Source organism: Lissotriton helveticus, chromosome 2_1 (genome assembly GCF_964261635.1).
Source record: "Lissotriton helveticus chromosome 2_1, aLisHel1.1, whole genome shotgun sequence".
Lineage (NCBI taxonomy): Eukaryota > Metazoa > Chordata > Amphibia > Caudata > Salamandridae > Lissotriton > Lissotriton helveticus.
Window position 1 is genome coordinate 155888974 of NC_136059.1, and position 26905 is coordinate 155915878.

At 46.1% G+C, this 26905-nt stretch overlaps 1 protein-coding gene across 7 annotated transcripts in view; it reads right to left on the bottom strand.

The window, feature by feature from the left end:
• The window catches only part of RUSC2 (RUN and SH3 domain containing 2), a 397633-nt gene that overhangs the window by 205957 nt on the left and 164771 nt on the right, over positions 1 to 26905 (bottom strand). The gene's annotated exons all lie outside the window — the stretch shown is intronic.

Sequence of the window (26905 nt, forward strand, 5' to 3'; positions counted from 1 at the left end):
AGGTTAGTCGGGTTGCGACCCATTCCAAATCTGAATTGTCGAACTGCTCTCTTTCTACATGGGTCAGTTTGAAAACACAGAACCTTCCACGACTTTCCAAGATGTTTATCGATGATTGGCTATGGAGTGCTAGCACATTGACAGCAGGAGAGATAATACGGTCAACCAGCCCCAAGTGGGGCGTTAGGTGTCTGCAAGTGATAGAGGGAACTGAAGGACAAATGCTGGGTACCAGGCCTGGGGCTGCAAAGTAGACCCAGGCCATAGACCCGCAGAGCGGGCAGTGCCAACTTACTGAGAGAGTTTTGTGCATGAAATGGCTCCTAAAGTGGACGTTGCAACTTTAAGTACAAACAGCTCCAAACAGTGGGTTCACTGTTTTTCATATAGTAGAAGAGAGCCTTCTTTACAGTGTTTAATTTATAAAAGAAAGAGTGCCGGTGCCCAAAGCTCTGCTCAGAAGCTCTCTGTGCACCGAACACCAAGGCCCATAGTCTTAAAACCACCTCGTGTCTCTTTAATCGACTACTGGACACCCCCTGCCCCTTTGTGTTTCTCCTTCAAGCTCCTGCTTTCTTCCTCTGTGACGGTTTTGGCGGCCTTCTCTTCTTCAGTCTGTCGGATCTGTACGTTTTCTTGCTCTTCCGCTCGCAAATATCTGATGTGAGAAAATAAGTGCCAGTCCCAAAAAATAAGTGCCTGTGCACACCACCGGCAACCACCGGCTGAAATTAAGCACTGGTTCTACAGTGTCATGTCCAGGAGCCCCTGTCTCTTAGAAGGCCGTCGCTGCTCATACAGTAGATGAGAGCGTTCCACAGAGGCATGTCCAGGAGCCCGCTGCTGCTTCCCGTAGACCCGGCGCAGGCCAATCAGTTCTGCCCAAACTGCTCTCACCACATCATTGGGAAAAGTCTTAAAGTGGATAATAAATCACAATTCACTTCCAGCCTGATAATGGCTTCGATCTCTTTCAGGAGTCAACAAAATAAGCTGCAAATTGCACAGGGGAGAGTATGACAAGGCCACGAGGAGAGCCAAAAAGCCATTTCTTAAATAGATTTGTGAGGCATTTATCCAGTCAAAGCAGCTCTCTAACATTTTCAAATGATGATCCATCCCTGACGTCATTAACAATACACCCATAGCAAACGTTCGCGCTATATAAAACTCTCTCAAAAAACCTGCATCATCGCGAGAGCCTACTTTTGTGTAGTCCAAAAATGGTACAAGCCTTGGCAAAGAAAAAAGGGTTTGAGGTAAATGTGCTAAAACATGCCCATTACCACTTTAGAACGAGAGGCGTGGGAGGGAGCCAGCAGGAGCAGAAAGAAATGGATATCATTGTAAAATAGTCCCTCATGCAGTTGGAAGGATACACTCAAACAGCATTAAGTACGAGATGGCTACTCGACCGGGCTGAGCCAAGACATGATTGACAAAGTCACAAGCCAGTGGCTGAAAGAGGCAGGTCGCACACAGGCAATGGTGTAAAGAGGTGGACCCAAAGCCCACTCTATGTATGTTGTTGGCAATAGGTCAGTTTGAGAGCTGCGTCTTCAAAAACCAAGACCTAGAATCATGAATGAGCCAAAGTCCTCTTTGTGTTTTTTATGTGCGATTATTGGCATTTTAGCACAGTTTGTTTGTGGTATGAATTTGTGTCATTGTCAGCTGTTGTTGGTGCTTTTCCATGCTACTCTGAGATATCTATCACAGAACTGAATTTCGAGTCTCCTTGTGGTGATACGCTTCCCTTGTGGTAATACACTACACTTGTGGTGATGAGCTACCCTTGTGGTGCACTACCCTTGTGGTGATACGCTACCCTTGTGGTGATACTCTTCCCTTGTGGTGATAAGCTACCCTTGTGGTGATACACTACCCTTGTGGTGATACACTACCCTTGCGGTGATACACTACCCTTATGGTGATACACTACCCTTGGGGCGATACACTACCCTTGTGGTGATACACTACCCTTGTGGTGATAAGCTACCCTTGTGGTGATACACTATGCTTGTGGTGATACACTACCCTTGTGGTGATAAGCTACCCTTGTGGTGATACACTACCCTTGTGGTGATACACTACCCTTGTGGTGATAAGCTACCCTTGCGGTGATACACTACCCTTGCGGTGATACACTACCCTTGTGGTGATACACTACCCTTGTGGTGATAAGCTACCCTTGTGGTGATACACTACCCTTGTGGTGATACACTACCCTTGTGGTGATAAGCTACCCTTGTGGTGATACACTACCCTTGTGGTGATAAGCTACCCTTGTGGTGATACACTACCCTTGTGGTGATGAGCTAACCTTGTGGTGATACACTACCCTTGTGGTGATAAGCTACCCTTGTGGTGCACTAACCTTGTAGTGATACGCTTCCCTTGTGGTGATACACTTCCCTTGTGGTGATAAGCTACCCTTGTGGTGATACACTACCCTTGTGGTGATACGCTTCCCTTGTGGTGATACACTAACCTTGCGGTGATAAGCTACCCTTGTGGTGATACACTACCCTTGTGGTGATAAGCTACCCTTGTGGTGCACTAACCTTGTAGTGATACGCTTCCCTTGTGGTGATACACTTCCCTTGTGGTGATAAGCTACCCTTGTGGTGATACACTACCCTTGTGGTGATACACTACCCTTGTGGTGATACACTACCCTTGCGGTGATACACTACCCTTGTGGTGATACACTACCCTTGTGGTGATAAGCTACCCTTGCGGTGATACACTACCCTTGTGGTGATACACTACCCTTGTGGTGTTAAGCTACCCTTGCGGTGATACACTACCCTTGTGGTGATACGCTTCCCTTGTGGTGATAAGCTACCCTTGTGGTAATACACTACCCTTGTGGTGATACACTACCCTTGTGCTGATAAGCTACCCTTGTGGCGATACACTACCCTTTTGGTGATAAGCTACCCTTGCGGTGATACACTACCCTTGTGGTGATACGCTTCCCTTGTGGTGATACACTACCCTTGTGGTGATACGCTTCCCTTGTAGTGATACACTACCCTTGTGGTGATACGCTTCCCTTGTGGTGATACGCTTCCCTTGTGGTGCTACGCTTCCCTTGTGGTTAAACACTTCCTTGTCGTGATACACTACCCTTGTGGTGATAGACTACCCTTGTGGTGATACGCTTCCCTTGTGGTGATACGCTTCCCTTGTGGTGATACACTTCCTTGTCGTGATACACTACCCTTGTGGTGATAGACTACCCTTGTGGTGATACACTACCCTTGTGGTGATAAGCTACCCTTGTGGTGATACACTACCCTTGTGGTGATATGCTTCCCTTGTGGTGATACACTACCCTTGTGGTGATACACTACCCTTGCGGTGATACACTACCCTTGTGGTGATACACTACCCCTGTGGTGATAAGCTACACTACCCTTGTGGTGATACACTACCCCCGTGGTGATAAGCTACCCTTGTGGTGATACACTACCCTTGTGGTGATACACTACCCTTGTGGTGATAAGCTACCCTTGTGGTGATAAGCTACCCTTGTGGCGATACACTACCCTTGTGGTGATAAGCTTCCCTTTTGGTGATACACTTCCCTTGTGGTGATACGCTTCCCTTGTGGTGATACACTACCCTTGTGGTGATACACTATCCTTGTGGTGATACGCTTCCCTTGTGGTGATACACTACCCTTGTGGTGATACGCTTCCCATGTGGTGATACACTATCCTTGTGGTGATACGCTCCCCTTGTGGTGATACGCTTCCCTTGTGGTGATACACTACCCTTGTGGTGATACCCTTCCCTTGTGGCGATACGCTTCCATTGTGGTGATGCGCTTCAAATAAGGTGTTGTTTTCATTCGTTGAGTGGTGGGTGTCAGAGAGGTGTCATGAGAAGGCTTTACCCATTGATTATATCTCTCTTAGGTTGAGAATTTGCCAATTTCCCACCAGATGAAGAAAGTCCTCAACCGTGTATTGCAGGTACTCTGACTCACGCAAAGGGCAGTTCTGTTGACATGAACGTGCTGTCATTAAATGTGCATAGGATGTATGGTATAATGTATTTTGATAGGTTTGGTGGCATGTTATTGTGGCTAGAGTAGTGAGGAGGTAGCTGACGATGACCTACATAATGAGTTCCCCATTAACTCTGCAGGGGGTCACCGGGGCCTGAATTAACACTACTTGCCGTTATTGCCCCATAAATTAATGGGGATAGTGTGTTATTTTCCCAGAAATGGGGATTAATATGCAGACTCAGGAATACAGGACCCAATTCCACATGTTTATACTCTTTCTGGTGGAATTAACAGGCTCAGATCTGCACACATTTGCCACTTGCTTGAAGCATGCAGTAAATGTTGTGTGGGCATTTTTAGGTCTCGCCTAGGCAGAGCTTGCGCTGTCTCTTCGAGGCATGCTGTAATCAGGATATGTGGATAAAGCGCCTCCCACTTTCCGCCCATCTTTTTAATTGGCTCTTGTCCCTGTCCTTTTTAAATGGTGACTTTTCATTGGTCAATAGGCTTAGCACTCCCTCCTTAGTACCCCCCTGTCTCTTCTTGTAACCTCCCATGAGGACACAACCTGTTGCATTTGTTGTTACTCTCTAGGTTTTAATTACAGCCTCAGGACACCATTTTGATAAAAGACTTCAGGCAAGGCAAACACTTGGTCCTAAGCTAGGCTAGCAGTGGCTACTTCATTCACTAGAACATCTCACATTTATATGAGACCATCTATAAACGTCCCTTCATCAGCTCCACATAGAGTACAACTTATTCCGAAATTACCGTAATAATTCTTTTGTCACATTTCAAAGCTACTAATTGTATATATGGACATAGCTATTTGAATGTACTCATAGTACTGTTTTGCATCTAATTCATTATGAGTAGGGTAGATTTACCATATCTTCTGCAGGGTACAGTACCATATGTGACCAAAAGAGGTCTGCAGTGCTGGTGCCTTGTTCACTCGGGACCTCTAGGAGCAGTTTGCAGTACTGCACCTAGACATGCAGTGCTGGTGCCTTGCTCACTGGTGACCTCTAGGACCAGCTTGCAGTACTGCACCAAGACATGCAGTGCTGGTGCCTTGCTCACTAGGGACCTCTAGGAGCAGGTTGCAGTACTGCACCAAGACATACAGAGCTGGTGCCTTACTCACTAGGGACCTCTGGGAGCAGCTTGCAGTAATGCACTGAGACATACAATGCTGGTTCCTGGCTCACTACACAAGCATTTGCAATGCACAAGGTCTCGAATTACTGAAAGTATGAGCCATTGGCATTGCATTATTATTTGCAGTGCCAATACCTCAAACTATCAGTAATGCAAGACCTATTTCATTGCAAATTCTTGTTCATTGATCCTGTGGGTTGGGGAAAGTTATAAGGAGACCACGGTGGCAGGGAGGCAGAGTTTATTTTACTTCAGATGTGGGGAACTTTTTCTGCTCCCCCCTGCTAAAATATGAGAGTGGGCAGGAGCTGGGTGTAGCAAGTGCCCACAACACCCCATCTTCTCACAAGTCTCCTGATCCAGTGTCTACTAACCTGGGATTAGAGGTTCCAGAGTTTGAAGAACCAATAATTCGAGGCCTGGAGACACCAGAAAACTTGAAGTTACCCAGAGCAGTATCCCCCCAGGGATACTGAGGGCCCATGTATCATTTCAGTTCAGTCTTTTGATCTATGTGAAATATTTTGTCTTGTGTATTTTCCACCTTAAGTACGTGAGATAATGAGTCTGTTATGGTTTCTGTGTATCAAATTGTGGTAGGTATTGCTACTGTAAGCGAAGCTGTGAACACAGATGTGGTATATCAGTGGTGGTCGGGGGTATATGTGAGGATATGTCTGATGTATTCTGTTGAAAGTTTGTGGTTGTGTGCATTGTTGTAAGTACTGTTCGAAGCTCCATGATGAAGTACTATGAGGCGTATCGTTACTGTTGGAATTATATCTGATGTGTCCTGCTGGTCATTGACTTGGCATCAGGCAATGATGGTGCCTCTTATTTACCTTCACAACAAACAGAAACCAGGTGTGGTCAGTGAAAGGTTCTGTTGGTGGTTTTATAATTGTCTTGAGAAGTTATAAAATAACATAACAACATAGTCCTTAAAAGGCCGGAATACCACGGAGGGAAAACTTCACTAGCTAACTGAGTTGACATCATACAACTCTGACTACTAGTGGAAAACAACACTGAAGCACTCTTTAAGAAAGAGTTCCTCTTAGAGCCCTCCGCGGACCGTAGAACACAGTCACACAGTAGACGAACACAGAGATGAAGCAGGTCAGTAACTAGAGGGTGAAGATTTTCCAAATCGGGAGCTGAGGTAGGTTGGTTGTCATGACTCCTCCAGAAGAGGATACTCCCCCAACAGCACTGCTCACTGACTGCGCCTGGTTTCTATTTGTTGTGAAGACTGACTGCAGAAAGCATAAACCAGGTTGTTTGATTAACCTCCGTTTGCGAGTCCAAGTACACCTAGCCCTCCGCTGAACCTGTGTTTCATTTCGGACCCGGGGAACTGTTTTGTGATAGGACGTTTGATTAAACTCTCATTCCCTCTGGGTCTAAGAATGTCCTGTTATTACCCTGTTCTTCCTCTCTCTCTAACTTGCCCCAGGCCCTTACACCTTCAAACCTATGGACCAGAAGGAATTATTAAGGTAAGTCGAATAACTGAAAGGATTGAACTTTCTGCGCTGTACTGGACAAAGCAATTCCTTCCAACCGTAGCATTTAACATCTCAAACTTGATCAGCGCATTTACTGCAAAAGTCTTGCATATTTTGCTGAAGAACACAATCATCAAAGTCCTTTAAGGAAGCCAATGGTGGACCACGAATGCAGGCAAATTATTGGCCGACCTTCATCCTACTGTATTTCAGAAAATGATGTGATGCGGCTGCCGAAGAAACACCTGATACAAATTTTCTTTTTCTGTGTGCAACAGGGAGGCACCAGTCCCTGATGAAGAACAGAAACCACAATAGCAAAAGTCAGAGCTGAAACCCTCACAGCCTGGATGAAGTGAGACGTCTCACTATCTCAGCAGCATTCAATACTATGGACTAAGTTAATCTGCTGAAAGGGACAAAAGGGCTGACAGGGATGAACAATACTGACTTTTAATGGATCCACTCAGAAAAAAACTGAAAAATGGTGTTTGGATCTGAGGAGTGATCGTCTTGCAAGCTGCCACGCTGAGTGCCACAAGAAATCATAGTGATGAGCAAAGCTACATCTGAATCAATCCTCTTTTACCTGCTCATAGATCTCAGGCTTATGAATGTGCATTTGCTTCCCTGATCAATGCGCTGGAAAAGGGTCTCATTTTTCAGTTATTCATGGGTTGGAAAGTCCTTCTCTTCTTCAAACACAATACTGAGTGGAGCTGACCAGAAGCTTGGAGTGGGCATGCCTAGACTACTGGCACAGTGATGACACAGCGATACCGAAGAACCTCGTTAATACAATGATGATAGCTCAGAACATGGAGCCAAAAAGTGCCTGATCCTCTTAAAACGAGATCAGGTACAATTTGGCATGAAATCACTCCATTAGCTCTCAGTGGAGTCAAGAATTGAATTCAAAATTCCAGGCGCCATTCACAAGACCTATTGGTGCAAAGGCTGTGAAGACTTTTGGAAACTGACGACCATCTAGAGCACCTCCATCATCTAGATCCACCAATGAGGGTTAAAACACCAAACACACAAATGCAGCTCTCTGTGGAATCAGAGGCTGGTGGTCTGGAATTCCCTGCAGCGCCAACCCACCAGAGATGCAGGAAAATCCTGAAAACCGAACAGTTCGGGCTGATTATTGACTAGGAGCCAGTCCCAAAAAGAAGACCAACAGAGAAACATCAGATTGCGCCATCTTCACACCCGGTTGGAGTCTAACTACTGTCCTTCATCTCCATGGCATTCTGTTGTTATCCCAGCATTCTGAAATGATTTTAATGCCATGATGTAGTCTTACACACACAACTGGCCAAACAGATACATAAATACTTATTCCGGCGATGTAGGTGAAAAGGGAGAGTGTTAAAGCACAGAGTCCACTGGACATGGCTGCATTGAGACATTCACAGGAATTTGTTTAAGAGCAAATGCTGAATGGTTTTAGGGAGTGTGAGAGAGGTGAGGCCATTGAGGGATGCTGCATTTACTCAAAGGCCTTCTGAAGACAGAAATGCTACAGGTTTCCATGGGAGCTGGGATAACAGATGCTGAACTCAGAGGAAGTGAGGTGGCCAAGTGGTAAAGGGTTGAGTCCAGGATTACGAGTCCTGCATTATTTATACCCAGTTATATGAGGACAGCTTTATTGCAATTTGTCAGATGAAATAAATAAAGACAACTATGGTTTTCTATGTGAAAATGGGCTATATTATGCAGAATTTGGTGCTTGTCACACAAAGCCCACAAATATTTATTTACTGGGCATTTTTTATCTGGTAAATTTCAGTAGGTCAGATGTGCAAATATTTTTAAATGGGAATATCAGATTTGATCAAGTAACTCAAAATGTTGACACCCATGCACACATGGGGTAGGCCGGTTATTGTACCTCACCTTAATTAAAGCCATATTATTCAGCGATGAAGAATTTACTTAAATCAGGATGAAAATTAGAGTAGAGCTTTAAGGCACTGAAGCTGACCCAACCCTTAATCAAGCATACAGAATCTGATCATGAAGGGTAAGTTGAACATCGAAAGGCGGTTGAAAGTGAAACTGGCCTGTATTTCCGGCTGGATTTCGACAGGCTCAGTAAATCCGTTGGCCGATTAAAGGCCTGCCCATAATCCATATGGACAGTGTTTTTGCCACAGGGATTAGGATGTCAGTTTCTGACAGGCTTTCTATGTCATGCTTTCTGAAATGGAAAGCCAGTCATAAAGCCACATTGGGAGTCCCTAGCAGTGCCCCCTTCACCCTGTGGCCTCCGGTTGGGGGCTGAGGGTGACCTATGGTGCCCCCTGTTAATCCCTGCACCATGTGACAGGCACCCTGAGGTGCCTGCCAAGCGGTGCAGCGTTAAACAGATTCTTCCATTTATGCTATGGCCTGTTTACGGCCGCAGCACAAGCTCCCATAGACAAATGGGAGTCTGCGACCGCACCATGTGCAGTCGCATGATAATTGCGGTGTCGGGCAGATATAAGTCTGCCCGACATCGTAATTAGGGCCTTAATGTACAGCATATCCCTTTGTTTGTGAACATTTAAAATTTGAATAGATGTATGTATCTAAGTACGTGGATTGCTTTGTACTAATATGTATAATAACTAGTTTTTAAAATAAATAGATCTTCTAAAGGTCTGCTTAAGAAATATATATATTACTTATAGTTATATATATATATATATATATATATATCTTTTTTTTCTTTGCTTAACATGTTCATAGGTCACTGCATAATTTTCATACACGTTATTAGATTAGATGCTTATTGGCCCCTGTTTTCACTCATCTATCACAATATGTAAATATTATCATAAATATTTTAACAAGTGCTTTACTACCGAAATATTGTGTAAAGGACCAAATTAAATACATAAATGAGCTTCAAGTACAGCTACGCTTGAAAGTTCGAGTTTGTACAATACAACTTTAAATCTCAATATATTATCTTCCTAAGCATGTATGCCCTTTCTATGTAGTTATGTATCTTTATATATATTACTTTACTCCTACTGTAAAAGAGAAAAAAGAAAACAAAATAATACATATATACCATTTCTATGTAGTTATGTATCTATAAATGTCTTACTCTACTCTTACTTTAGAAGAGAAAACATAGATACATAAATAAAAACCTTGACTCAATGCATTACTGTCTCACCCTATACCTCTCTCAATATATGTTATGTTATGTCCTCTACCTCCACTCTCTGACTCATCCCAAACCTCCTTCTACTACTGTATTCTCCAAAATTAACCTCCTTTGCTCACCGAAAACCCCTATGGAAACTCTAGGTCTAATTCAAAGGGTAACAGGACCTACACACCGGGCCTCACCAATTTGCCCAATATAATCAATGAAGCCCCGCTTCCTATGATCTGGACTGATCATTTTCTTTTAAAATTTAGCCTTCCCAAATCCAATGTGACGACGCTCAGGAACCATAAAACAGTTTCAATTCGACCTTGGCGCAAAATGACCCCTGAGGCTTTCTTAGCTCATTTTAAACCTCTTACAGAGAAAATTAATAATGTTGAACAAATGCTAACTCAGTTAGAAACCTCCATTGTGAAAAACTCTGGATAAGATTATACCCAAAACCAATGTTAATGTAAAATCCATTGCTTCCCCCTGGTTTACCGCCGCCCTGAAAAAAGATAAGCAGACCAGTAGTATAGCAGAACGCCTGTGGAGAAAAACTAATACACCGGATAATCGTGAAAATTATAAACTTGCACACTCTATCTACGTTACAAAAATTAAATCTGCCAAAAAAAATGATCTCACCCAACGGATAAACAAAGCGGCCCACTCTAGCAAAGAGCTTTATAAAATATTAAATGAATTTGTTTCCCCCCCGGTGGAACAATCTGTGTTTATCCCTACTCAGGAATGTGTTGATTCTTTGTCTTCTCATTTTGACAATAAAATTAAATCAATCTATTCCGCCTTTCCGGAAACCAGTCAAGACCTATTGCAGTATGGTAATGATCTATTCCTTAATGCTTCCATCAATGAAGTTACGGAGACACCTTCCCTTACATAATTTGACCCCATTTCCACCATTGAAGTTTTGGAAGGTCTTAGGAAAATTAAATCCGGTTCCCCTCTTGACCTTTTTCCCCTCGCAATTGTACGGAAATAATCCCGCTATTGGCAAGCTCTCTCACTAACATCTTTAACACCTCTTTTGACCAAGCCATTATTCCCAGCAGTTAGAAGCATGCCCTGGTCAAACCCATTTTTAAAAAAGCCTTCTAGTGATCCGACTCTCCCGACAAACTATCGCCCTATCTCCTTACTCCCCTACTTTAGGAAGGTACTGGAATATCTGGTGAATAAGCACCTTACCACCTACATTGAATCACATGGGCTTCTGGACTCCTCCCAGTCGGGGTTTCGTGTCGCTCATGGCACTGAGACTGGAGATTGTTGATAGCATCAGATTAACACTAGACAGAGGTGATTCCGCAATTCTTGTCCTACTAGATCTATCTGCTGCCTTTGATACCATCTCCCACAGCATTTTGAAACATCGGCTGTGGGAGATGGGTATCAGAGGCAAGGCCCTATCCTGGTTTGAAAACTACCTTGCGGATCGCCTCATCTCCATTAAGGTTGATACCCTGGTGTCTAGCAGTCGTCCTCTCACCGTAGGAGTCCCCCAGGGGTCTATTCTCAGTCCCATGTTATTTAATTTGTACCTAACGCCGTTGGCTAATATAATAAGATCCCATGGTTTCACGACAGTGTTGTATGCTGATGACACTCAGGTGCTCATCACCTGCAATTCTGACTTTGCTGAAACCTGCTCCAGGTTTAAAAAATGCACGACGGATATCAGTATCTGGATGTGTAATAGCAAGCTTCAACTGAATTGCAGTAAAACGGAGATCATCCTGTTTGGCAAGGCAAAAGAAGTTTGGTCACATGACTGGGGGCCCCCAGAATTGGGACCATGCCCCGCTCCCAAGGAGGCTGTACGTGACCGAGGAATAACCATAGACTGCTCTCTCTCCATGAAGACCCATATTAATCAAGTATCAGGTGTATGCTATGGGATCATGCATTAACTTTGAAAAATTTTTAAATGGCTACCATTAGAAGCCAGAAAGCCATTGGTTCAGGGTCTAATCATGAGCCACTTGGACTACGGCAATGCACTGTTCGTATCAATTAACGAGAAATTATTCTCTAAGCTGCAAACACTGCAGAATGTCGCAGCGAGACTGGTGCTAGATCTTCCTCCTAGATCAGCATCTGCTCCAAGCCTCAAGAAACTACACTGGCTCCCAATTCGCCAAAGAAGCCATTTTAAAGTGTTAAGTCTGACTAATGTACAGCATATCCCTTTGTTTGTGAACATTTAAAATTTGAATAGATGTATGTATCTAAGTGCGTGGATTGCTTTGTACTAATATGTATAATAACTAGTTTTTAAAATAAATAGATCTTCTAAAGGTCTGCTTAAGAAATATATATATTACTTATAGTTATATATATATATATATATATATCTTTTTTTTCTTTGCTTAACATGTTCATAGGTCACTGCATAATTTTCATACACGTTATTAGATTAGATGCTTATTGGCCCCTGTTTTCACTCATCTATCACAATATGTAAATATTATCATAAATATTTTAACAAGTGCTTTACTACCGAAATATTGTGTAAAGGACCAAATTAAATACATAAATGAGCTTCAAGTACAGCTACGCTTGAAAGTTCGAGTTTGTACAATACAACTTTAAATCTCAATATATTATCTTCCTAAGCATGTATGCCCTTTCTATGTAGTTATGTATCTTTATATATATTACTTTACTCCTACTGTAAAAGAGAAAAAAGAAAACAAAATAATACATATATACCATTTCTATGTAGTTATGTATCTATAAATGTCTTACTCTACTCTTACTTTAGAAGAGAAAACATAGATACATAAATAAAAACCTTGACTCAATGCATTACTGTCTCACCCTATACCTCTCTCAATATATGTTATGTTATGTCCTCTACCTCCACTCTCTGACTCATCCCAAACCTCCTTCTACTACTGTATTCTCCAAAATTAACCTCCTTTGCTCACCGAAAACCCCTATGGAAACTCTAGGTCTAATTCAAAGGGTAACAGGACCTACACACCGGGCCTCACCAATTTGCCCAATATAATCAATGAAGCCCCGCTTCCTATGATCTGGACTGATTATTTTCTTTTAAAATTTAGCCTTCCCAAATCCAATGTGACGACGCTCAGGAACCATAAAACAGTTTCAATTCGACCTTGGCGCAAAATGACCCCTGAGGCTTTCTTAGCTCATTTTAAACCTCTTACAGAGAAAATTAATAATGTTGAACAAATGCTAACTCAGTTAGAAACCTCCATTGTGAAAAACTCTGGATAAGATTATACCCAAAACCAATGTTAATGTAAAATCCATTGCTTCCCCCTGGTTTACCGCCGCCCTGAAAAAAGATAAGCAGACCAGTAGTATAGCAGAACGCCTGTGGAGAAAAACTAATACACCGGATAATCGTGAAAATTATAAACTTGCACACTCTATCTACGTTACAAAAATTAAATCTGCCAAAAAAAATGATCTCACCCAACGGATAAACAAAGCGGCCCACTCTAGCAAAGAGCTTTATAAAATATTAAATGAATTTGTTTCCCCCCCGGTGGAACAATCTGTGTTTATCCCTACTCAGGAATGTGTTGATTCTTTGTCTTCTCATTTTGACAATAAAATTAAATCAATCTATTCCGCCTTTCCGGAAACCAGTCAAGACCTATTGCAGTATGGTAATGATCTATTCCTTAATGCTTCCATCAATGAAGTTACGGAGACACCTTCCCTTACATAATTTGACCCCATTTCCACCATTGAAGTTTTGGAAGGTCTTAGGAAAATTAAATCCGGTTCCCCTCTTGACCTTTTTTCCCCTCGCAATTGTACGGAAATAATCCCGCTATTGGCAAGCTCTCTCACTAACATCTTTAACACCTCTTTTGACCAAGCCATTATTCCCAGCAGTTAGAAGCATGCCCTGGTCAAACCCATTTTTAAAAAAGCCTTCTAGTGATCCGACTCTCCCGACAAACTATCGCCCTATCTCCTTACTCCCCTACTTTAGGAAGGTACTGGAATATCTGGTGAATAAGCACCTTACCACCTACATTGAATCACATGGGCTTCTGGACTCCTCCCAGTCGGGGTTTCGTGTCGCTCATGGCACTGAGACAGCTGTTATGGAGATTGTTGATAGCATCAGATTAACACTAGACAGAGGTGATTCCGCAATTCTTGTCCTACTAGATCTATCTGCTGCCTTTGATACCATCTCCCACAGCATTTTGAAACATCGGCTGTGGGAGATGGGTATCAGAGGCAAGGCCCTATCCTGGTTTGAAAACTACCTTGCGGATCGCCTCATCTCCATTAAGGTTGATACCTTGGTGTCTAGCAGTCGTCCTCTCACCGTAGGAGTCCCCCAGGGGTCGATTCTCAGTCCCATGTTATTTAATTTGTACCTAACGCCGTTGGCTAATATAATAAGATCCCATGGTTTCACGACAGTGTTGTATGCTGATGACACTCAGGTGCTCATCACCTGCAATTCTGACTTTGCTGAAACCTGCTCCAGGTTTAAAAAATGCACGACGGATATCAGTATCTGGATGTGTAATAGCAAGCTTCAACTGAATTGCAGTAAAACGGAGATCATCCTGTTTGGCAAGGCAAAAGAAGTTTGGTCACATGACTGGGGGCCCCCAGAATTGGGACCATGCCCCGCTCCCAAGGAGGCTGTACGTGACCGAGGAATAACCATAGACTGCTCTCTCTCCATGAAGACCCATATTAATCAAGTATCAGGTGTATGCTATGGGATCATGCATTAACTTTGAAAAAATTTTAAATGGCTACCATTAGAAGCCAGAAAGCCATTGGTTCAGGGTCTAATCATGAGCCACTTGGACTACGGCAATGCACTGTTCGTATCAATTAACGAGAAATTATTCTCTAAGCTGCAAACACTGCAGAATGTCGCAGCGAGACTGGTGCTAGATCTTCCTCCTAGATCAGCATCTGCTCCAAGCCTCAAGAAACTACACTGGCTCCCAATTCGCCAAAGAAGCCATTTTAAAGTGTTAAGTCTGACTCACAAACTACTCCATAGTGTCGGTCCCGTATATCTTGCAAATAAATGGATCTAGTATCGACCCATAAGATCATTAAGATCCAGCTCAAAGCTCTCCTTGTTCTGCCACGTGTAAAGACATCACGCAACGGATGTTGGTCCTTCTCCTATGTGGCTCCTCAACTCTGGAATAAATTACCCCCGCATCTATTGTTAATCACCAATCCTTCCGCAAAAACTTAAAAACCTGGCTTTTTCCAAAATAACCAGAGCGATATCAGGTCAATGCCTTCGTCAAGGTTTGTGTGTTCTTCGCTGCTAAGCGCCCTGAGACCTCACGGTGAAATGTGCGCTCTACAAGAGCATCTGACTTATGACTTATCACTTATTTTACTACTATGATCTCCCAAGCAACCCTCACTAAATGTATCCCTCGTGTATCCCAAACCTCATTTTACTCCATCTCTCCTTTTACTCATTCCAGCCCTCATCTTTCTGGTATGATCTCCCAAATAACACTTTCTAGATTCACATGTCCACTGCTCAAATTAACACATATTTCCCTACACTAACCCACCACTAATCTTCTTTGTGTTCCGGAGAAGTGGGCTACTTGCTAAAAAGTGCTTTGACGCCTCTTCAGGCATCTCATTAACATTATCTCACATCTCAAACATTTCAAAGCAATATAGCATGTGTTAAATTATGCTGGAGACTGCGCGCATCTGAAATAGGTTCTATTGATAATTTGTGCTGGCAGGAAATAGAAAAACAAAAACTGATCAACAAAAAGGCTCCTGGGGAACTCATCTAATGCAGGTAATTGAGGAATTGGGCATGCAAGAAGTTTGGATGGCGAGCATAGGAAAAGCAGCTTTTCATCCGGCAATTAAAACCACAGCCGAAAATCTGTCCCATACAACAGACAGGAACACTCACACAAAGACCCCACGCCTGGACAGTGATCAATTCATATAAAACGGGGCAGCCTCAAGAATATCTCTCAGCTCATTTCTCACTGAACATAAAAAGACAGTTCATGCTATTCTGTTCCGGCATGAGGGAAATCAAAGATCTCGCTCCTAATTAGAAATACCAAAATCAAGAATGTCGGTTGTGTAAATATAAGAAAGAAAGTTTTACACATATTCTCCGTGTGTGCCCAAAGTTTGGAACAGAAAGGGAAAAACTATTGAAAACAAAATTTTACAACATTGAAAAATCCGCACCTGCAGGCAAGCGGTAACAAGTTGGTTGGGAGGAATCTCACTCTCACTCGTCTGCAGAGGGATAACATTTTAACACTAAATTTAAAAGAAATAGATCAAATAAAGGACCAATAACATGAAAAGCACATATATAAAGATCAGTTGCATTACACACGGACCAAGAGTTTAGTGAACCGAAACTAAATGATTGATGACTGCACTTTATTAAGAAGAAACTTTGGGTTAAAGGATAATACTAGAATTAGGCATGAACAATGAACTAGGCGGAATAAACTAATCCCATATTATACACAAATCTTGAAAGAAAACAGGTCGTTTTATATCTTTTTCTGATTGTAAAGAAACATCTCTTGCTAATGTTCTGACGCATGAGAGATGTGTGAAGTATACTATGTATTTAAATGAGATATGATTTTTTCTATATTTATATATATTTTTTATAATTTTTGTAAAATAAGTGCACAAAAGGTTTTTATGATAATTGTTTTAGTGTAATGGTTTTGAAAAGACTCAACACTAAAATAAACTTGAACTTGAACTACTATGATCTCCCAAATAACACCTTTTAGACTTTTCCCTCTTCTATCCATTATCCTATTCAATCCAACTAACAGACTCATGTCCACCGCTCAAATTAACATATATTTCCCTATACTAACACGGTACTAATCCTTTTTAGATTCTGGAGTAGCGTGGTATTCGCCAAAAAGCACTTTGACGCCTCTTCAGGGATAGTAAGCGCTATATAAATACAATTACAATAAATTACCCTATTTAATGGCACTTACCCTTTGTTGATTGTCCCCTCATTGAAATTGAAATTTGTACTGGAAGATGCACCTCGCATACAAGTTTCTGACAAGGCACCACTGGGTTGCCTGTGTGCCTAGTGTCCTGAGTGACTTTTTGAGTGCAAGTGCAGAGGATGACATCATCCATGTGCGACCCTTGTTAAATCCGGCACTGTCCCAATGCGTGGACGCAGGCCAGCTGATTGTGATGCAGCCTTGCGGTTAATCTGGGCTGGGAGGTCATTAGTCCTCAGAAAAACAGATATACAATCTATTCAAGTGGTGAGCATGAGCCAGTGGGCAAGGTTTAGGGAGCAGAGGGAATAACACATCACTATGTGGCCTTTTGTAATCAGCGTTAGTGCTGAGGGTTCACCTAAACGAGCTTTAGAGAGCAGAGACCATCAAATGACTCTGACCAAAGACTCTTAATGTATTCACTTGATTAGGGTTTGGCACATCAAGCTTTCAAGCAGCAGCCATTAGATGGTCCCATTCAGAGAACAGGCAGAGTATGGAGCAGTGCAGTTGCTCCCTCATGAGAACACGTCTGTTTCTTTCTGCCTCCTTTCTTCCTTGAGCTGACATTCTCGAATTGCATTCCTTTCTGGGGTCACCGGCATCAGTTTCCTGGCCTCTGCACCAAATGGAATGGTTTGCATAATGTGGCAGGGGTGTGGCCATAAATGCTATGTGCACAAGAAGAACAACTGATGGACAAAATGCTGAACAATGTCAAACATTCGCTTCCAGCCAGAGGTCTGGGCCTAAATCTATTGCTTTTTGCTCACCACTCCACCCCATTTGGAACCAGCCACACCCAAATCAGTCTTGACCCTGCTTCCCATGGGAACAGTCAAGCCTGAACTGCCAGGCCAGGTCCTCCCTGGACCGGAAACAAACATCCTTAGACAAGTTTTGCAGTATCACCCCTCAACAGCCAGGATAGCTTGAACACAGCGGCATGACAAGCACGGGACACACTTCTGAGCATACCCATCCCACTTGGGGTGACAAATGCAAAAAGAACAATTGATGGACAGAATTCTGCACAATAGCAAACATTCACCACCAGTCAGAGATCTTGCCCAAGATCCATTAGGGCAGATTTACAAGGAACGGACACATCTGTATAGATGCATCAGTTTCCTTGTGTCAGCGCCAAATGTCCTTGCACCACCATGGATGCGCTGTATTTAGAAGACAGTGCTCCATGGGGCAAGGATTAACAGATGCTTCAGAAATACTGACACATCTGTTGGCACAAAAGTGACGCATTGCTGGAGTTGCTCATCAAAGTTTCGGAACTCCAGCAATGTGCCACAACAGATAGATGAGTCCCATACAAAAAGCCCTGCGTCATTTCTTATGCCTGGTATGAGCAGGCATAGGAATTTTGATGCAGTGAAGGCGTAGAGTGACGCAGTGAAATGTTGTAAATTTCACTGCGTCAGTTCTACATGGCCTTTTGAGTCGGAATGCCCACCCAGCGTACATTATACATGGCGCAGGTGTAGTGAGACGCATTGCTTTACAACATGACGCATCTCCTTAGATGCATCATGTTGTAAATTGGCTGCATTGTTTGTGACGCCGTTGTGTCAAAAAACGTGACGCAATGGCGGCGCAAGAACGTGCAAGGGACTTGTAAATCTGCCCCCCGCTTTTTTGGCTCACAACCCCACCCCAGTTTGGCCCCAACAATATGCAAATTAGTCTTTCTCCTACTTTTCCCTCATTTTTCACTGCTTTCTCCTTCTTTTCCCATTTTTTCTGAGAGCCTTTCCCTGATTTTGCCTAGTTTTTCACTGCTTTCTCTACAAAGCTAGCAACTCCAGCGCCTCGAGACCCTCACGGATGATTTTCCTAGCTATAAAAATCCTGTTTGATTGATTGATTATAAATATACTAAAGCATCATGTGGTAGCACACTGTCATTTACAGACAGAATTTTTCCATTGGAATGGCCACAGAATTTGCACTGACATGTAGTTTTACTGATAAAACCATACCTCACAGACAATAATATAGCTTCTAAATGATAATGTGTTCAAATGTTCTTGCATTTTGTTGTGTTAGATAGAAACCAATATCTGCAGCCTTTCCTATCCCTCTCCCTGTACCCAAGTAGAATTGTCAGATGGTTCACTTTAAAAAATGCTCTAACTTTGCAGTTAAAGAAAAACAACCAATTACCATGTTAAAAGAATCAGCAGAATTAGTCAGAAGACAAAGCCTGCATTTGATCTCTTTCTTTGAACGCACCATGAATGTGTCAAGCTAAGAAGAAAATGTAAAGGTATAGGTATTTCTCTCCACCTTCTGAATTCCAGCTTAGTTATTCTGGGGTTGTTTCAGCTCCACCTGCACTCCTACTTCCAGTACCTATGTAACGCGGACAGCCTGAGTCAAGGCGCTTTTCTATGAACCATTAACTTAAACTCATCCCTTGTGACCTTTGTGGCATGATATAAAGTGACAGTTGAGTGATCCCTACTGGTGAAAACCCAACATAAACTTTTCAGAGGTCAAAATAAGCCTCTGCTACAGCAGTGTCCGCATGCTCTGTCTCCCTGGGAGTGTGGTTGCTACTGTCTTCCTCTGCCAATAGTAGCCATGTGGTGATCAGACACGTCTTTCTGCCCAGCCAACCAGAGCACTGCTTCTCTGAAGTATCGTAAGGGACCGAAGCTGGAAAACACTTGCTATGTTGCTTCTGAGTGACCACTAAGATAGCGGGCGCTACTTTATATTATTCTTTCTATCATTGTGTTTGGCATATACGTGTACGCCTGGTACATAACTGCTGCCTGTGGACCCTACAATGTACTATGCTGACCTTGGGGACAAAAACACTTCCCAGAGGTCTAGGGGTATCTCAATCTGACCAGTACTCTCAGGATCAAGAAGTCCTAATAATTGTCTTTTGTGGTCTACCTCCTTTTAGGGTAGATGTGAATTCTAAGGAAGAATGCCCTATATGTATCCCAGAGTACAAAAAGCATTAAGAGACCAGCTGCACTACAAGCATAAAAGTTGATTGGAGTCACCAACACATACTCACAGGTGTCCTGAGCTCAACTTACGTGTTTTAGAATAGTGATGCAGGCACAACTCTGTATTAAAATATGCCTACATCAATCCACCTTTAAAGGTCTACAAATGGGGGTGGGGTCGCACACTACTCACACACCGGCGGTATCGCCCCTAAGGACTCTGGTTATTGTAGTTACGTGTTCCGCGATGCATCTTCTTTCGATTCTCTGCTATCTTCGCTGTCTTCGCCATCCCTGGACACGTGTTTCGGGGTATCACCCCTCGTCAGCAGGGATAGGCCGTGTTCTGGGGATGCCGGTGGCTGCCAAATATCTGCCAGGTTTAGTACCACTCAGGCGCGCAGGTGCGGGGTCCCAGGCTTGGCAGCCAACTGCTCTAGGGAGCTTTAACATTACAAATGGGGGTGGGGTCACACACTACTCACACACCGGCGGTATCGCCCCTAAGGACTCTGGTTATTGTAGTTACGTGTTCCGCGATGCATCTTCTTTCGATTCTCTGCTATCTTCGCCATCCCTGGACCCGTGTTTCGGGGTATCACCCCTCGTCAGCAGGGATAGGCAGTGTTCTGGGGTTGCCGGTGGCTGCCAAATATCTGCCAGGTTTAGTACCACTCAGGCGCGCAGGTGCGGGGTCCCAGGCTCGTCAGCCAACTGCTCAAGGGAGCTTTAACATTACAAATGGGGTGGGGTCGCACACTACTCACACACCGGCGGTATCCCCCCTAAGGACTCTGGTTATTGTAGTTACGTGTTCCGCGATGCATCTTCTTTCGATTCTCTGCTATCTTCGCTGTCTTCGCCATCCCTGGACACGTGTTTCGGGGTATCACCCCTCGTCAGCAAGGATAGGCCGTGTTCTGGGGTTGCCGGTGGCTGCCAAATATCTGCCAGGTTTAGTACCACTCAGGCGCGCAGGTGCGGGGTCACATGCTCGTCAGCCAACTGCTCAAGGGAGCTTTAACATTACAAATGGGGGTGGGGTCGCACACTACACACACACCGGCGGTATCGCCACTAAGGACTCTGGTTATTGTAGTTACGTGTTCCGCGATGCATCTTCTTTCGATTCTCTAATATCTTCGCTGTCTTCGCCATCCCTGAACACGTGTTTCGGGGTATCACCCCTCGTCAGCAGGGATAGGCCGTGTTCTGGGGTTGCCGGTGGCTGCCAAATATCTGCCAGGTTTAGTACCACTCAGGCGCGCAGGTGCGGGGTCCCAGGCTCGTCAGCCAACTGCTCAAGGGAGCTTTAACATTACAAATGGGGGTGGGGTCGCACACTACTCACACACCGGGGGTATCACCCCTAAGGACTCTGGTTATTGTAGTTACGTGTTCCGTGATGCATCTTCTTTCGATTCTCTGCTATCTTCGCTGTCTTCACCATCCCTGGACACGTGTTTCGGGGTATCACGCCTCGTCAGCAGGGATAGGCCGTGTTCTGGGGTTGCCGGTGGCTGCCAAATATCTGCCAGGTTTAGTACCACTCAGGCGCGCAGGTGCGGGGTCCCAGGCTCGTCAGCCAACTGCTCATGGGAGCTTTAACATTACACATGGGGGTGGGGTCGCACACTACTCACACACCGGCGGTATCGCCCCTAAGGACTCTGGTTATTGTAGTTACGTGTTCTACGATGCATCTTCTTTCGATTCTCTGCTATCTTCGCTGTCTTCGCCATCCCTGGACACGTGTTTCGGGGTATCACCCCTCGTCAGCAGGGATAGGCCGTGTTCTGGGGTTGCCAGTGGCTGCCAAATATCTGCCAGGTTTAGTACCACTCAGGCGCGCAGGTGCGGGGTCCCAGGCTCGTCAACCAACTGCTCAAGGGAGCTTTAACATTACAAATGGGGGTGGGGTCGCACACTACTCACACACCGGCGGTATCGCCCCTAAGGACTCTGGTTATTGTAGTTATGTGTTCCGCGATACATCTTCTTTCGATTCTCTGCTATCTTCGCTGTCTTCGCCATCCCTGGACACGTGTTTCGGGGTATCACCCCTTGTCAGCAGGGATAGGCCGTGTTCTGGGGTTGCCGGTGGCTGCCAAATATCTGCCAGGTTTAGTACCACTCAGGCGCGCAGGTGCGGGGTCCCAGGCTCGTCAGCCCACATGCTCAAGGGAGCTTTAACATTACAAATGGGGGTGGGGTCGCACACTACTCACACACCGGCGGTATCGCCACTAAGGACTCTGGTTATTGTAGTTACTTGTTCCGCGATGCATCTTCTTTCGATTCTCTAGTATCTTTTCTGTCTTTGCCATCCCTGGACACGTGTTACGGGGTATCACCCCTCGTCAGCAGGGATAGGCCGTGTTCTGGGGTTGCCGGTGGCTGCCAAATATCTGCCATGTTTAGTACCACTCAGGCGCGCAGGTGCGGGGTCCCAGGCTCGTCAGCCAACTGCTCAAGGGAGCTTTAACATTACAAATGGGGGTGGGGTCGCACACTACTCACACACCGGCGGTGTCGCCCCTAAGGACTCTGGTTATTGTAGTTACGTGTTCCGCGATGCATCTTCTTTCGATTCTCTGCTATCTTTGCCATCCCTGGACACATGTTTCGGGGTATCACCCCTCGTCAGCAGGGATAGGCCGTGTTCTGGGGTTGCCGGTGGCTGCCAAATATCTGCAGGGTTTAGTACCACTCAGGCGTGCAGGTGCGGGGTCCCAGGCTCGTCAGCCAACTGCTCAAGGGAGCTTTAACATTACAAATGGGGGTGGGTCGCACACTACTCACACACCGGCGGTATCGCCCCTAAGGACTCTGGTTATTGTAGTTACGTGTTCCGCGATGCATCTTCTTTCGATTCTCTGCTATCTTCGCTGTCTTCGCCATCCTTGGACACGTGTTTCGGGGTATCATCCCTCGTCCGCAGGGATAGGCCGTGTTCTGTGGTTGCCGGTGGCTGCCAAATATCTGCCAGGTTTAGTACCACTCAGGCGCGCAGGTGCGGGGTCCCAGGCTCGTCAGCCAACTGCTCAAGGGAGCTTTAACATTACAAATGGGGGTGGGGTCGCACACTACTCACACACCGGCGGTATCGCCCCTAAGGACTCTGGTTATTGTAGTTACATGTTCCGCGATGCATCTTCTTTCGATTCTCCGCTATCTTCGCTGTCTTCGCCATCCCTGGACACGTGTTTCGGGGTATCACCCCTCGTCAGCAGGGATAGGCCGTGTTCTGGGGTTGCCGGTGGCTGCCAAATATCTGCCAGGTTTAGTACCACTCAGGCGCGCAGGTGCGGGGTCCCAGGCTCGTCAGCCAACTGCTCAAGGGAGCTTTAAACTTACAAATGGGGGTGGGGGTCGCACACTACTCACACACCGGCGGTATCGCCCCTAAGGACTCTGGTTATTGTAGTTACGTGTTCCGCGATGCATCTTCTTTCGATTCTCTGCTATCTTCGCTGTCTTCGCCATCCCTGGACACGTGTTTCGGGGTATCACCCCTCGTCAGCAGGGATAGGCCTCGTTCTGGGGTTGCCGGTGGCTGCCAAATATCTGCCAGGTTTAGTACCACTCAGGCGCGCAGGTGCGGGTCCCAGGCTTGTCAGCCAACTGCTAAAGGGAGCTTTAACATTACAAATGGGGGTGGGGTCGCACACTACTCACACACCGGCGGTATCGCCACTAAGGACTCTGGTTATTGTAGTTACTTGTTCCGCGATGCATCTTCTTTCGATTCTCTAGTATCTTCGCTGTCTTTGCCATCCCTGGACACGTGTTACGGGGTATCACCCCTCGTCAGCAGGGATAGGCCGTGTTCTGGGGTTGCCGGTGGCTGCCAAATATCTGCCATGTTTAGTACCACTCAGGCGCGCAGGTGCGGGGTCCCAGGCTCGTCAGCCAACTGCTCAAGGGAGCTTTAACATTACAAATGGGGGTGGGGTCGCACACTACTCACACACCGGCGGTGTCGCCCCTAAGGACTCTGGTTATTGTAGTTACGTGTTCCGCGATGCATCTTCTTTCGATTCTCTGCTATCTTTGCCATCCCTGGACACATGTTTCGGGGGATCACCCCTCGTCAGCAGGGATAGGCCGTGTTCTGGGGTTGCCGGTGGCTGCCAAATATCTGCCAGGTTTAATACCACTCAGGCGCGCAGGTGCGGGGTCCCAGGCTCGTCAGCCAACTGCTCAAGGGAGCTTTAACATTACAAATGGGGGTGGGTCGCACACTACTCACACACCGGCGGTATCGCCCCTAAGGACTCTGGTTATTATAGTTACGTGTTCCGCGATGCATCTTCTTTCGATTCTCTGCTATCTTCGCTGTCTTCGCCATCCTTGGACACATGTTTCGGGGTATCATCCCTCGTCCGCAGGGATAGGCCGTGTTCTGTGGTTGCCGGTGGCTGCCAAATATCTGCCAGGTTTAGTACCACTCAGGCGCGCAGGTGCGGGGTCCCAGGCTCGTCAGCCAACTGCTCAAGGGAGCTTTAACATTACAAATGGGGGTGGGGTCGCACACTACTCACACACCGGCGGTATCGCCCCTAAGGACTCTGGTTATTGTAGTTACATGTTCCGCGATGCATCTTCTTTCGATTCTCCGCTATCTTCGCTGTCTTCGCCATCCCTGGACACGTGTTTCGGGGTATCACCCCTCGTCAGCAGGGATAGGCCGTGTTCTGGGGTTGCCGGTGGCTGCCAAATATCTGCCAGGTTTAGTACCACTCAGGCGCGCAGGTGCGGGGTCCCAGGCTCGTCAGCCAACTGCTCAAGGGAGCTTTAAACTTACAAATGGGGGTGGGGGTCGCACACTACTCACACACCGGCGGTATCGCCCCTAAGGACTCTGGTTATTGTAGTTACGTGTTCCACGATGCATCTTCTTTCGATTCTTTGCTATCTTCGCTGTCTTCGCCATCCCTGGACACGTGTTTCGGGGTATCACCCCTCGTCAGCAGGGATAGGCCTCGTTCTGGGGTTGCCGGTGGCTGCCAAATATCTGCCAGGTTTAGTACCACTCAGGCGCGCAGGTGCGGGTCCCAGGCTTGTCAGCCAACTGCTAAAGGGAGCTTTAACATTACAAATGGGGGTGGGGTCGCACACTACTCACACACCGGTGGTATCGCCCCTAAGGACTCTGGTTATTGTAGTTACGTGTTCCGCGATGCATCTTCTTTCGATTCTCTGCTATCTTCGCTGTCTTCGCCATCCCTGGACACGTGTTTCGGGGTATCACCCCTCGTCAGCAGGGATAGGCCGTGTTCTGGGGTTGCCGGTGGCTGCCAAATATCTGCCAGGTTTAGTACCACTCAGGCGTGCAGGTGCGGGGTCCCAGGCTCGTCAGCCAACTGCTCAAGGGAGCTTTAACATTACAAATGGGGGTGGGTCGCACACTACTCACACACCGGCGGTATCGCCCCTAAGGACTCTGGTTATTGTAGTTACGTGTTCCGCGATGCATCTTCTTTCGATTCTCTGCTATCTTCGCTGTCTTCGCCATCCTTGGACACGTGTTTCGGGGTATCATCCCTCGTCCGCAGGGATAGGCCGTGTTCTGTGGTTGCCGGTGGCTGCCAAATATCTGACAGGTTTAGTACCACTCAGGCGCGCAGGTGCGGGGTCCCAGGCTCGTCAGCCAACTGCTCAAGGGAGCTTTAACATTACAAATGGGGGTGGGGTCGCACACTACTCACACACCGGCGGTATCGCCCCTAAGGACTCTGGTTATTGTAGTTACATGTTCCGCGATGCATCTTCTTTCGATTCTCCGCTATCTTCGCTGTCTTCGCCATCCCTGGACACGTGTTTCGGGGTATCACCCCTCGTCAGCAGGGATAGGCCGTGTTCTGTGGTTGCCGGTGGCTGCCAAATATCTGCCAGGTTTAGTACCACTCAGGCGCGCAGGTGCGGGGTCCCAGGCTCGTCAGCCAACTGCTCAAGGGAGCTTTAAACTTACAAATGGGGGTGGGGGTCGCACACTACTCACACACCGGCGGTATCGCCCCTAAGGACTCTGGTTATTGTAGTTACGTGTTCCGCGATGCATCTTCTTTCGATTCTCTGCTATCTTCGCTGTCTTCGCCATCCCTGGACACGTGTTTCGGGGTATCATCCCTCGTCAGCAGGGATAGGCCTCGTTCTGGGGTTGCCGGTGGCTGCCAAATATCTGCCAGGTTTAGTACCACTCAGGCGCGCAGGTGCGGGTCCCAGGCTTGTCAGCCAACTGCTAAAGGGAGCTTTAACATTACAAATGGGGGTGGGGTCGCACACTACTCACACACCGGCGGTATCGCCACTAAGGACTCTGGTTATTGTAGTTACTTGTTCCGCGATGCATCTTCTTTCGATTCTCTAGTATCTTCGCTGTCTTTGCCATCCCTGGACACGTGTTACGGGGTATCACCCCTCGTCAGCAGGGATAGGCCGTGTTCTGGGGTTGCCGGTGGCTGCCAAATATCTGCCATGTTTAGTACCACTCAGGCGCGCAGGTGCGGGGTCCCAGGCTCGTCAGCCAACTGCTCAAGGGAGCTTTAACATTACAAATGGGGGTGGGGTCGCACACTACTCACACACCGGCGGTGTCGCCCCTAAGGACTCTGGTTATTGTAGTTACGTGTTCCGCGATGCATCTTCTTTCGATTCTCTGCTATCTTCGCCATCCCTGGACACATGTTTCGGGGTATCACCCCTCGTCAGCAGGGATAGGCCGTGTTCTGGGGTTGCCGGTGGCTGCCAAATATCTGCCAGGTTTAATACCACTCAGGCGCGCAGGTGCGGGGTCCCAGGCTCGTCAGCCAACTGCTCAAGGGAGCTTTAACATTACAAATGGGGGTGGGTCGCACACTACTCACACACCGGCGGTATCGCCCCTAAGGACTCTGGTTATTGTAGTTACGTGTTCCGCGATGCATCTTCTTTCGATTCTCTGCTATCTTCGCTGTCTTCGCCATCCCTGGACACGTGTTTCGGGGTATCACCCCTCGTCAGCAGGGATAGGCCGTGTTCTGGGGTTGCCG